Here is a 14,403-nt window from a genome sequence, read left to right on the forward strand (position 1 = left end):
GAAACAATTGTAGCTAATGTTGAGCAGCCTGCAAGTGGTGATCAGCCTGCCGCAGTCACGGCAGAGTTCTCTGTTCTGTTCTCTGGGATAGACGCTGGTGATAAGATGCCTCTTTCAGGGCCAGCATGAAACACAGTGGTGATGTGAGACATGGGAACAGGGAGGCCTGTCTGTTTCTATATGGGTGGGAAGGAGAAGGAAAAAGATTATTTGTAATAGTGACAGGCTGTCTTTCTAGATGTCAGCCTCATGAATGGCCTCTATTTAGACATCTCTATTTCGCAGCACTCTCTTGTTTTCAATGAAAAATAAACCCTTTCCCCGGTTGTATCACTTTTGCTCTCATTTCCTTACAGAATTATAAAGCACTTTTTCTTTTAATGTTTTAACTTCAGTCTGAATTCCTTGACCTGATGTGAAGCAAGAGTATCAACAGCCCAGACAGAAGATTCAGTTTGGGGACAGTATGTGCCAACACAGATGAAGAGGTCAAAGGTTCAGGAAGTCAAAAAAGGAAAATAGGACTTCTTTGCTCAGGCAGGAAGAAACTTCTCATTGGTCACTATATACTCAACAGCAATATCATAGCTGGTGGATCAATGCTGGACCTATAACTGGTGGCCTGTTGGTGACATCATACTTAGCGGGTGGCTCAAGGGGGCATTATTCCTGGCAATGAACATCATATCAAAATGGCAAACACTAATGAGAACTAGAGAGAAATCTTCCTTGTTGTTAATGTCTTGTTCATTCCAGTTTCCCTCCCCCTAACCCTAGTTCAGAGTGTTTTTTTTTCTAATTGTAAGCAAATGGAGTGTCCAGATGAATGGCCTTCTTACAGGACTTTAGGGTCAAGTGGCCTTATCCTGGCAGCTTATAGGTAGGTTTGTATGCTAGGCTAAATTTAATGATTTGAGTCACTAGTCTAAGACAGGGGGTGTCCTAAAGAAGCTGCTCAGAATGAGAAATCAGCCTAGGGTGGTTTTTCATTAGGCAGCCAGTTACCACTGTCAGAGATATAGTTTTGCCCGGGGACAATGTCTGAGACAGAGCTAACCTGAAACCATAATGGGAAGATCATCTGACCTTCTGATTACCATTGGGTTTAATTTTTATTTAAAAAAAAAGATGTCAGTCAATATGAAAGGAAAATCTATCATGGATCCTAATAATAAAGTAGCATTGGAAACAGGAACCAAACATCCATCAGTCCATAAATTAGTAGCAACTTTCTCCCCTCCAATTCAACAAGCATTTATTAAGCACCTATTGTGTGCCAGGTACTATTACGCAGCACTTGGGATACCAAGACAAAAAAAAAACGTGAAATAGTCCCAGCCCTCAATTAGGACGTACATAGACCATAAAATTAAAGGCACAAGTGGCCTTCACAGCTTTTGTGGCACAAAGTCTAATTCTCCCATTAGGTAATGCTCTGCTGAAGAATGCACCACTCAAAATTAGCCCCATTTAAAAGCGCCTTGCCTTTAGGACAGCTCTCAGACGGCTAATGCATGCGCGGAGTCAAGATGCCAGACCCAAAACTGGGAAGTGGCTGGTTGTTGAAATCTTGTTGAAAAGTTTATCAGAGTCATTAGTGAAAGTTCAAGTTCAAACAGATGGAAGAACTAAAGGCTTCTGGCTCCAGGTGCCATCTCAGATTTCAAACAGCTTTCTCCCTAACAGAACTGATAAGCACAAGCGAGTCTTAGCTTCACTGTTGAAAGTATTCTTATGTACACAGAAATACGGAGACTGTGCCAAGAGCAGGCAGGGTGGAAAGCCTAGAAAGCAAATGGAGGAATTCTGTCGTGCCCTCTACAAGAAGTCAGCTCAGTTCAGAAGCCCAAAAACCTCAGCTGAGTCGTCTTTCAAGTACCTTGGGTATCAGGTACTGGAGGAGGGGATCATGGAATCATAGATTTAGAGGCAGAAGAGACCTGAGAGGTAGGTCATGGATCCCATCCAAGTCGCTCATTTTACAGGGGAGGAAGTAGAGGCGTTAAATGACTTGCCCAAGGTCACACAGTTAGGTAGGGTTTAAACTTCGGTCTTTTGACCTAAAAAGTCCAGCATTCAATTTACCGCACCATGACTCTGTGATTCATGCCATATCTGACTCTTTGTGACCCCATTTGGGGTTTTCTTGGCAAAGATACTGGAGTGGCCATTTCCCTCTCCAGCTCATTTTACAGATGAGGAAACTGAGGCCAGCAGGGTTAAGTGACTTGCCCAGGGTCACACAGCTAGTGTCTAAGGCCAGATTTGAACTGAGGAAGATGAGTCTTCCTGACTCCAGGTCTGGCACACTATCTACTATGCCTCTTAGCTGCCCACCTGGCACTTAGTAGGTATTTAATAAATGCTAGCTGACTGACAGAATGTGCTTGGTAAACACCTGTTGACTGATTGTTATCTGTGGATATGACCTACTCAAAAGAGGGATAAATCCAGAGATACAGTTCTATCCTGGGAACAAGGGCTGACAAGGACCTGCAGTGAAACCTGACCCTGGCATGGCTCCGCTATGAAACAGTTCAGGGTCATCTCCTTAGTGTTGGTAACAACTGCCCTGTTTCTCCTTTCCTCTCTCCTCTGACTCCCCCTGCCAACCCTTCTGCCTCCCAACCACCCTGGAGTTCAAATAACACTTCAGTTTGCCCGTCTCTAGTTCACTTATCACATAACATTGGGTATTTGTGTGGGTCTTTCCTCCTGTTAGAAGGCAGGGTCTGTGGTTTAGCTGAATGCTTGGCACAGTACTCCACATATGGCAAGCACTTAATAAATGTTCAATTGAATTGAGTGTCACAGAGGCCACAGCCTATATTTCTAGGAGTACAAAAGCTGATATTTTAGGAAGAGAACTCCGGGAGCTTGAGCAAGATACATTGGAGGGGAGTAAGGGGGGAGACCAGGAGACTAGCTGGGAGATCAGCTGAGAGGCTATACACTTCTGGACTAAGGTCCAGGGGGTCATGAGAATGGAGAAGAGAGTGTTTCTTGGATAGTCAATGGTTAGATTTTGTTTCCTTATTCATTCTGCCATATTTACTTCTTTGACTGTTAACCCATTCATATTTAAAGTTGCGAAAGGCTTGTGTTTCCCTCCATTTATTTATTCTGTATTGATTTGTATCTCTTTGGAGAGAAAACGATGAATCCAAGAGTCATTTCAAAGGAAGGAATGACAGGACTTGCTTGGTTTGCAAACCTGGCAATTGATGAAAAAAGTGACGGTGTCACTGATAGGAAGGGGAAGTGGCTCATGGGGGATAGTGAGCTCATCTCTGTCATCAGCCCGCCCATCCCAGATCATGAGAAGTTCTGCAATGAATGTAACTACCCCGAATTACTTTTACAGTCTGTTTTACACAGCTGTCTTTTAAGTTGTCCTGTGCTCCTGCCAAATGGAGCTTCTTGTCATTCCCCTGCCTGTGTATTCACTTTCAAACCCAGGCTGCTCCCTCCATGTGGAATTCCTCCCTCGCCCAACCCATGCACTACAGAAGGAATAGTGATCTTGCCCTGAGAACCCCCAATGGGCAATATTCTCAATTCCATGACAGATAAGTCTAGAACCAGACCCAGCATTGTCCTTCTTGGGAAGTCAGTCTGTAGGAAGAGGGATGCCAGGAGTTTCCCCAGCCATCCCTGGGGGCCCCTGGCCCCATCTGAGCAGCAGTGATGTTTCCATCCTTCAGTGAAGTCTTCCTGTTTGGGACAAATCCACTGTGAGTCATGATGACGTACAGATGAAGCCTCTGGGAACATAGTCAGTCCAGTCCTGTAGGCTGAAAGCTGGCTTTCATACAACATCACTTGGCTAGCATGTGTAGTGTGAACATTAGGGCTTGCCAAAATTGGGGGGCACTGCCCGACTACCAACCTCAGAAATCTGCATGTGTGCCCCACCATTTCCCCAGGTGCCTGAATACATGGATCCTGGGTACATGCAAGTACATGGAAACCTTAGAGTCAGGAGACTTGGCCTCAATTCCTGACCCTGCTACTGACTAGCTACGTGATGTGGGCCAAGTTCCTTCCTCACCCTGGGACTCAATTTCATCAGGGATCAGCTTAGATGATCTTCAAAGACTGACATTCAAGGATTCTGTGACTTGGTATCAAGTGTTCTTGTGTCAGCCTGTGAGGACACAAGTATGTGGAAGTGTGCATGTGTGTGCACACAAGTGTATGTGTAAGTATGAATACATACTCATGGGAGCCAAGTTTTTCAGTTGTTCCCCACGGCAGAGGCAACTCAATCTTTTGGTTCCCTGGGTAGAGAAAGCTCAGATTCTCTATCAAACACTCCAAAGGTGCCACCAACTCTACCTTCTCCAAGCTGCCAACTAAACAAAACACCAGAGGGGTATTGAAACCAAGCCAAAGGGCAGTTCCCAGAGAGTCTCCTGCTAAACAGAATAACCAGTTCTAATTGCAGCTCGAAGATGCTTCAGTTCTCCTGGCATACACCTGCTGCCTAAAGCCAGTGATTCCTGGGCTTCCCGGAAAGATCAGGACCCTCTGTGCCCAACACTCTGACCACATCTCTCCATTCTTACAACCCTCCAGTGGCTTCCTGCTGCCCTGCCATTAAATCCAAATCATAGCCATGTTTCTTTCATTCAAGCCCTACTTTGGGGGAGTGACTGATAACTTTGATTCCTTTGAAACAACTCTGTGAGAGGGAGAAGATTTAAAATACAGAAGAGACCAGACATTTGGAAGCAGCAGTGATGTATACACCAAGGATGAATTATACACACTAAGTACCACTGAATGGCAATCTTTTTCTTTCCATGGAGTTATCTTTATAAGAAGTCCTCCCATGTGTACAGTACTTCACAGTTAACAGAGAGCACCTCCAACTCATTTGATCTAAAACAAAACTCTTCCCCACCATCCCTCTCCCTAGCCTGCTTATCATGGGATCATAAATCTAGAGCTGGAAGGGAGCCATTTAATCCAAATCTCCTCATTTTTAAAAAAATTAAAAATTTTTTTCATGGACAAAAATCTATTTTCTCTTCCTTTCAACTTGACCTTTCTATTAAGAACAAAAGAAAAAATAAAACCCTTATAATTAACATACATTGTCAAGCAAAACAAATTCCTCCATTGGCTAAGTCCCAAAAGTATATGTCTCATTCTGCCCTCTGAATCCATTGCTTCTCTGTCAGGAGGTGAGTAGCAGGTTTGATAATTAGTACTCTGGAGTCCTGGTTGGTCATAGGATTGTGCAGAATTCTTAAGTCTTTTGAAGTTTTCAAGTCTCCTCTTACAAAGAGTAAACTAAGATCCAGGGAAGTCAAGTGACTTACCCAAGGTCACACAGTACATGCTAGAGACAATCCTCCTAATCATCTAAATTCAAAACTTTTTCTTGGATTCCTCCCTTTCCCTGGCCCCCAACTTCTTATCACTTGCCAAATTCTATCAGTTCCGAGATATACCACTTACCTTGTACTTCTCCATTCGCCCCCACCCCTGCCCCATTTGGTCCTTGAATTCCACTCCTTTGGACTACTGCCCCAACCTCCTAAATGATCTCCCTGCCTCCAGTCTCTCCTCTGCCAAGCCATCCTAGACATATGGTCAGAGTCAACTCCTTGATGCACACCTCTGCTTATATAATTCTTCTACTAAAACTCTTTCCATGGCTGCCCATTGCCAACAGGTTTAAGTCCAAACTCAGCCTAGCATTGATGGTTTCACACACCCTGGTTTCAACCTGTTATTCTACTCCAAGGGTCAATCTGGGCTTTGTGAATAGATTTCAAGGGGTCTGTGAACCTGAGTGGGGAAAAAATTATATTTTTATTGTCACTAACTTCTAATGGAGAAGAATTTCCCTCAATTATGAATGGAAAAAAAGCCCTATGTTATTCTGAGAAGGGATACATAGGCATTAACAGACCGCCCCCGGGTCCATGACACACACAGAACTTTAGGACCCCCTATTCCAGTTCTGTCTCCTACGACTCCTCTTTATGCATCTTTTGCCCTGGCCAAGCTTGACAACTTGCTTCCCCTTGAACACACTCCCATGGTTTCTTTCCTCTGAACTTTTACTCAGAACAGTTTTCTGTTACTTGCATGTCCTTTTCCTATGACTGCGTCTTAAAATTCTACCCACACTTGTTTCAAAGCTCACCTCAAATGTCACCTTATCTATGATACCTTCCCTGATCCTCTCAACTTCCCTGAACCCACAGAGTACTTTTTACCCCACTTTTACTCTTCACACATTACACCTTCTATTATAGTTCTCTTTGCATTCATGGAATCAAAGGATTTGGGAGCTAGAAGGGAACTTAAAGGATCAAATATTCCAAACCTCTCATTTAACACATAAGGGAACTGAGGCCCAGAGAGGGGGAGTGAGTTGCCCAAAATTATACAGCTAGTGTGGTGACTCAAAGACGCAGGTTTTCTTACTTAACCCCAGTGGTCAATCCCATCTTACTTCACCTTACCAAAACTGTAAGCTCCTTGGGGGCAAGAATACTTCTTATCTATTTCTTCCCCACCCCACCCCCCAGTAATGTTAATGGGATATGAAGATCTTCCCTGCCTATTAATAGGCCTCCTGTGGAGCCCATTAAGGGAAACTTGCTTAGGGGAGGCTTGCTTGTAGGAAGGCTTTCACACCTTTTGGTACTAAGTTGATTAAGAGGGTTGTGATGCCTTCCAGCTCTGAGAAGTGTATATATACTCTGAGTTGGTATTTTGCTTTGGGGGTTTGCTTATGAGAAGGATCTTTTGATTTCCTGGTCAAGACTCTCTCAATCCAGTGATGTATGTAAAGTGTATAGCAATATTGCTTTGAATCAGGCAGTTAGAGCCCCGTCTATTGATCTTTGTGCTTGTATTTTCTCTGAAGTTCAGGGTGCTGACCTTTCCCCTGAACTAATGAATGTAATTAAAAGTAAGATTGTTGACTCCTTTAATGTTGCTTTCCTTTAAAAGCAGATCAAAGAACCTGTGCTAGCAGGCCATCCTGGGTGTGCTAGGGTGCTTGCTTCTAAACCCCCCACAAAGAATGCATAGGGTCTTGTACATAAAAGGCATTCAGCTAATGTCTATTGAACTGAATTACATTCCAACAAAATGGATTATAATTCAACAAAGTTTATTAAGCACCTACTGCATACTAGATACTGTGTTAGGAGCCAGGGGAGATATAAAATTTAGATAAGACCCCATAGAATTCAAACAGTCCAGTAGTGAGGGCTGTGTGAGGGGAGGCAGGGATATGGCACAAGCACAAATAACTGTGTTTGTCATACACAACGTAACATGAAAAGTATATGAGAAAGGTGTAAAAGAAATGCAGTGTGAGGCAGCCAGGTAATGTAATGGGTAGAACACAGGACTTAAGAGTCAGATAGACCTGAGTTCAAATGCTGCTTCAGATATTTGCTAGCTGTGTGACCCTGGGAAGTCATTTCAACTTTCTCTGCCTCAGTTTCCTTAATCTGTAAAATGAAGGGGTTGAACTTGATGAACGGTAAGGTCCCTTTCCATTCAGAATTGATGATCCTATGATTTAGGGAGACTCTTGTTATGGGTGGGAAAATTGGCCTGAGAATTGAAATGAGTTAAGCTGTTAGTGGCATATGTGGGATGGAGTCAGTGAATGGAGGTCATTCAGGTTTTTTTATGTGGAAAGTTCCTGAAAAAACTGATATATTTTTATTGTGCTCCGTATGGAAATATCTAAACAAAACAGCAGCTCTCTCTTCCCAGCTCTCTTAGACACAATAGCTGCCTTGAGATGAGGTGCATTTTGGGTAACTTTCTCTACATTGATTGAGGTTAATTATGAATTGCAAGAAAATGTGAAATCCAGTTTTTGTACCCAGAGGCTACTATAAAGGAAATTTTAAAAAAGAGCTGATGATTTCCAAAAATGATGGAAGGAATGGGATGGCTGAAAACAACTCATAAGAAATCAATTACCCAAACATTAGGAAACCTAGATTGGATCCTTAAAGTACTTAGCACATGGTAGAAGATAATCCTGGGAAATTCCAAAAATCCAGAATGTCTCAAGTTCAAGAGGATGGATTGTTTTATTTCCAAGGCTGGATCACAAATATAGGTCAGAAGAACTGGCCACTCTGGTGCCTAGAAAAGGGGAGGAGTGTAGAAATTGCCTGGGGGTTTAGCCCGGGAGCTCCCTCCTCAGTTCATCTTAATGGTGGTGGAAGTAGTAGTAGTAGTAGTAGCAGTAGTAGTAGGAGAAAGAACAAGGATAAAGAATCAGGAGCCTTGGACTCTAGTCCTGGTACATCTAACAACACTTGAAGGCCACCATTGTGGTCTGGTAAGTCAAGACAACATGGCAGGATTGATTGGACTGAACTACAGCCATGCTGGATTTGGAATCCAAGGCCCCGGAGTTGAATCTTAGATCTGCTACTGCCCTACTGCTACTAGAATCACTCTACCCCTGTGGATCTCAGGTTCCTCCTCTGTGAAAGGAGGAGCTTGAACAAAGAAGCTTTACGTTCTGTGATGCAAGGAAAATCCAATTTGCCCAAATTCATAGGGCAAAGTCATTCATTCAACAAATATTTATTAAGCACCAACTGTGAGCAAGGCCCCATGTAAGTCCATTAGTAGAGGTGACAATCACAAAGTTGTTACTTATATTTAGACTGGTACGTGAATCTTAACATCGAAATCTGGTCAATGAAAACATTTGCTTCGAATAGGCTGCCAAGACACCAGCTACGTTGGCCTCTGCTAATGGGTTCACCTTATCCCTGCTTTTTGTTTTTTTACAATTTGTAAAATGTGAAGTTTATTACATTTTCAAACTATCTTTATACACTCTTCTTCTGTTGGTTCCCCAAGTCACAGGGAACCAATGCTGTTGCACTTCCCTCTGTGTTGCTTATTTGTCTTCTTCAAAGTCAGCTGGCTTCTTCCTCTTTGATTTCTCAAACTCCTAGGTCCCCCAGGTATAGATGAGATAAAAGGCTATGAATGGGGGGGGGGTGACCCGCAGAATGGAGTCCTGCTTCCTGTGGAACACATTTGGGATACCCTTTGTGAAGTAGTTGGGGAAGGCTCTCTGCTCAAAGGGGGACAGGTTGTAGCAAATGATGTGCCTCACCCAGATCAGGTTCCTAAACTCATGGCCCATCTTTGCTGCGTCTTGGGGGCTGGCTTCAGGACGCTTTGCCCTCCAAAGACTCTATCCTTGCTTTTATAATTGCACAGAATGACACAGCATTAACATTCATGGGGTAATGCAGGAAAGGATATCTTAGAGAGGCATGCCATGAGCCAGGGTCCTCTCCTGGATGAACAACTGGAATAACCTCCTTGCAGCAGGGCCCCAAGGGAGGAGATAGAGGAGATAGATCTGCCCTTCCAACCTTGTTTCTGCTAATTATACGGTCCCTGATGCCCGTCAACCATGAAGTGCAAGATGTTCCAATGGCATATGACTTCCTTCCTGAACTGATGTTTGGCAAAGGCTTTCAACACACAGCAGACTTCCACCTCTCCCCCTGTTTCCAATCAGCTGTCTGAGGATCTTGTGTGCCACCAAGAGTCCCACTCTTGGTATGGTTGTCATCAAAAAAAGAGCTATCAATCAGTACTTGAAGAAGGCCCTGCGTGGGTGTGGAGAGCAACTCTCTTGCTGTGACTTCCATTGTGGTTCTACTGCCCGCACTGGTGAGGCAGCATTCAGAAAAGTCCCAAAGACCAACACGTAGGCCATTCTTTGGGCTACGCTGCTGAGGCTGAGAACCTCTGGGGACAAAGGGACTGGCTCCTTCCTAACCTAGCTGGGTGAGAAGAGGACAGGACTTAGTGAGTAGAGTGGCCATGGGGCCTGTTCTGGGGAAATGGAAAGAATGTTGTGTGGACCAGGCCAGTTTTTCTTTGTCATTCGGTTGCTTTCAGCTGCTTTTCAGCACCAGCACGTTTAACCAAACAGAAAACACAGGAGAATGGCTTACATAACCGGTGCTGGAGAGAGATTTCACAAGGCAGTTTGAATGTCCTCCTTGTCTATCTGCCCTCCCTTTACAGAAAGCAGGGCTGATGGGGACCTGGCCCTTGGATGGCTTATGAAATATTCAGCTCCTTGGACGATCTGTGAAGTGATTGATGCGGGGAAGAACACTGTCACCAACCTCTTCATCTGGTACCTGTTAGGATGGTTCTACTGTTTGCGTTTCCTCTCCAAGGTAAAAACTAACAGTGAGAATGGGGCCCATGGGACTGAAGCCAGGGGGAAATCACAGAATCTCTGATTAGGAAGGACCATCAGAAGTTATCAAGTCTAGCCTCTAATTGAATAGCAATCCCCCTGACAAAAATCCTTGAAAAGTGGATATCTAACCCTTGGGGACCTTCAGTGACTGGGAACTCACAGTCCCCCAGGGAGCTCTTTCACTTTGGGATATCGTTAGGAAGTTTTTCCTGCATCAAACCTAAATCTGTCTGTCGGCAATTTATAATCATTGGTAATTCTGCCTTCTGGGAACAAGCAGAGCCCGGCTGATCTTTCCTCCTCATGTCAAGCCTTCGAATACTTGAAAGCAGTTATCACGTCATCTCTCCTCCCAAGTTTCTCTTCTGCTAAAACATCCACATATCCTTCAGTTGACCCTAGTATTCCATAGACTTAGAGCTAGATGTGACTTGACTAAGGTGGGATTTGAACCCTATCCACTACACCACGTTGCCACTCTCTAGGGCTCCTCGCCATTTTGGCTGCTATCCTTTAGATCTGTTCTAACTTGTCCATATTGTTTCTAAAATGTGATTCCCAGGACTGAAAAGAATATTGTAGATTGGATCCAAACAGGGACAGAGGATAGCAGGATTGTCATCCCCTTTGTTCTGGGCACTCTACGTCTATCAAAATAACCTTAGATCACAATGTTGTTGTTTGTTGTCATTGTTCAGTCGTTTCAGTTGTGTTGGACTCTCCATGACCCCATTTGGTGTTTTCTTGGCAAAGATACTGGAGTAGTTTGCTACTTTCTTCTCCAGCTCATTTTACAGATGAGGAAACTGAGGCCAACAGGATTAAGTGACTTACCCAGGGTCACACAGCTAGTAAGTGTTTGAGGCCACATTTGAATTCAGGTTTTCCTGACTCTAGGCCTGGCAGTCTATCCACTGTACCACTCAGCTGCTCCTAGATCATAACAGCTTTTTTTTTTGGTGGGGTAGGGGGACATACTGTTTACTGGTACTGAGCTTTTGAAGTCACTAAAACTCCTCAGCCTTCAGGGGTGGTAGAGGAACACTGAAGAAACCTGGAGAAGATGGACCCAAAGATTTGGGATGAAGGCTTTTCTTCTTCTTTCCACATACAAGCTTGGAGGAAGAAGCCTTGTTAGGTATCGGATACTCCAATTACTGAGACTGAGGCTCTGATTTGTAAGCTTTTTTCTTTTCTTATCAGGGCCTTCACACCATCTCCTAGCCATGCCTTCTCTACTGGGGCCATCACTTCCACCTCTTTGCCTATCTTTATGGATCCTGCAGCTCGGATAGGTGAGCTTTTGTCTTTGCTAATTCTCAGCTTGCCCTATTCCATTCTATCCCTGCCCAGATCCCTTTTTCTAGTTCTCCTTTATGTGCAATCTCCTCCCATTAGAATGTAAGCTCCCATTCTGCAATTGGCAGAACATTGTCTATAAATGAGAGCATGTGAAGGACCTTATCACCCATAGAAAAGTGTTCTTCAACTAGCACTCTGTGTTGGCTCTCCTCTGCCACTATGCAAACACCTCTGATGAGCATATATCTTCCCCATTTTGTGCACTGCATGATGTTTATGTTCATTTCTGTTGTTATAAACCTTCAAGAAATCTTGAATAATTTGGATGGATGCAGGGGAGAAGCTTTGTTGGAAGACAGCCTTTAAAGGAATGTTTTCCTCTACCAAGCCAAAACATTCTGATAATCAATAAACAATAACAGTGTGATTTTGTATTCTTTACCTCTTGCTGTCAATTGCATTAGGGTAAAGATGTATGTAGTCCACTGTGGAATATAGTGTATGACAGTCTGCCTGTTCCCTACTTATACCCTCCCCTCATCAAGAATGCTTTCGATCTATGTAGATGATTCTGATTAAATAAAATTTTAAGGTCGGGAAAGTAAGCACACAGGTCAATAGTTATGGATATTTTCTTGACCACATTTCGGAGTATTAATGATGCCCAAGATTTTTTTTTCACACTTTTGTCATCTTCAATAACCTTCAATAACCCAAGAATACATTCCTTCATGTTCTTATAATTTTGTTGATCTTCTCTATGTTCATTTGGTCTAATTTGGCTGCTTGTTCTGTTCTCCTTAGTGCTATTTTTACCTTCTCTATCAGAATATCTGTGACTGCTGTGGTGCAGTCCAAACAACACTCTGGCTCTTGAAGATGCGATTTGTTATTTAAAAAAATATTTGCAGATCTTTTCCATTTTTCTTCTATTGTCCTTCCATTTTCTCTCCTCTCTAAAGTGCCCCAGACTTGAGTGCTGCTTTGAATTTCTCATTGCTGGTGAATAAGAATGACTCACGTTTCTGTAGCATTCTGGGGTTTCTAAAGCAGTTTCCTCCCAACTGTCCTGTGAGATGAATAGGACAGATATTTTAAATCCCATTTTACAGATGAGGAAAAGGTTCAGAGAGAGAAAGGGCCTTGCTCAGGATGATAATAGCTACTGAGTGAAGCAGCTGGGTCTCTTGGCTCTAAATCCAATGATTTTACCACTGTACCTACACTGCTTCCCTCTGAGGTTTCTAGCCTCTCTCTGAGTCTCTTTAGATTCAAACCTCTATACCATGCATCAGTCTGGAACCTCTGAAGGGTCAGGATACTCCAGGGAAAAATTTTCCAGTGAGAAGAATTTGAACTGTGGCTGAAAGTATCATGGGTGGAATCATCTACATTCTTAGGGTGAGCAGATCTTCTTTCCCTGTTTGCTGACCAAGCAGCATGTGGGTTAGAGGATCCCTAAAAGGTTTGCCTTTCATTAGCCTCTTATATCTCATGAGTTTGTGCACATTTATGAGACCATAAAACCCAAATTGTTGTTGCTTATAATTCTTATTCTGTTTATACCTCAAGGAAAAGGCCCAAGGCCCAAGTAAATCATAATAGGGGCCTGATCTCCAGCAGCCCAGTCTGTGACTGATTTGGCTCATGAGGATACTAGTGGAAACGGCTGCCTTAATGAGCTGGCATGGAACCCGCAAAACATTCTTCCACGTTGTTAGCACATCAAGAAACCCCAATTCCATGCAATTGCTCATGAGATCCCCAAAGCTCTCTCTGCATTGGCAGATAGTAATTCTACTTGGAAAGGAATTTGCTCCCTGCTGGAGAGTGGTACACTTTGGAAAACTCATATATCAACTCGTGAAAGGGAGAGGGTAGATGAGTATCCACAGTCCCTTCTCCTGTGCTCCTTGGGCACATGACTCTTGTTTTACTCTATTGAAAATCAAGAGGGTCCCAGGAAGGATGGGGACCACCCAGATGGTGATTCTGTCTGGGATTTCCTTTGTGACACAGAGAGGGGGCATCTTGGGGGCAGCCAGGCAGCACAGAGGGTAAAACAGTAGAACTGGAGTCAGGAAGGCCCGAGTTAAAATCTAGCCTCAGACCCTTGCTTAGCTTTTCCTAGCTTCAGTTTCCTCATTTGTAAAATGGAGAAAATAGCACCTGCCCCTTAGGGTTGTTGTGAGTATAAAAAAAGATAATATATGTAAAGTGCTTTATAAACTTTAAAGTGCTACGTAAGTGCTGATTATCATCATCGTTATTGTCATAAAATAGAGGCTGCCTCTCTGCTCTGGAGCCACACATATGCCCATGTTCACAGGGAGCTGGATCCTGGGTGAGGAAGAGGAAATCTTGGGTCACTCTGCAGTGACTGCCGCTTTGCTCCATGAGCAGAACACTGGATTTGGAGTCTGGAGACATCAGTTCTGGTCTTGGTCACTGATTCACTGTGTGATCCTGAGAAAGTAATTTCCCTCTCTGGGCTTCAGTTTTCACCGGCGGAATGGCTCCAGGCTAAGATGGTCTCTAAGGTCCTTTCCAGCTCAAGGAGACTATGATTCTGTAATCATCTTTCACCCCAGTGGCTTGGGGGTGGGGGGACCTGTGACCTCGAGGCCACACATGAGTCCGAGTTTTACAGAACAAATCCTTTTATTAAGGGGATTTGTTCTGTGAAGTTTGGATTCAGTCAAAGGGCCACACTTGAAGACTTAGAGGGCCACTTAAGACCTGTGGTCTAGACCATACCCTCAGGAGCTCACAAACTCCCCGTGCAGTTTGGGAGACAGAGCCCATACACCTAAAACAAAGACTACATCAAGGCAGGATGTAGTCAGGGCTCCAGATGA

The 14,403-nt window shown here is 43.8% G+C and overlaps 1 protein-coding gene and 1 pseudogene across 1 annotated transcript in view; both read right to left on the bottom strand.

Moving 5' to 3' along the window:
* Positions 1–14,403, bottom strand: part of COL23A1 (collagen type XXIII alpha 1 chain) — a 467,765-nt gene that overhangs the window by 198,079 nt on the left and 255,283 nt on the right. The window lies entirely within an intron of this gene.
* LOC118843746 lies at positions 8,909–9,160 on the bottom strand (annotated as a pseudogene).

The sequence above is a fragment of the Trichosurus vulpecula genome, chromosome 3 (genome assembly GCF_011100635.1).
Source record: "Trichosurus vulpecula isolate mTriVul1 chromosome 3, mTriVul1.pri, whole genome shotgun sequence".
Taxonomy (NCBI): Eukaryota; Metazoa; Chordata; class Mammalia; order Diprotodontia; family Phalangeridae; genus Trichosurus; species Trichosurus vulpecula.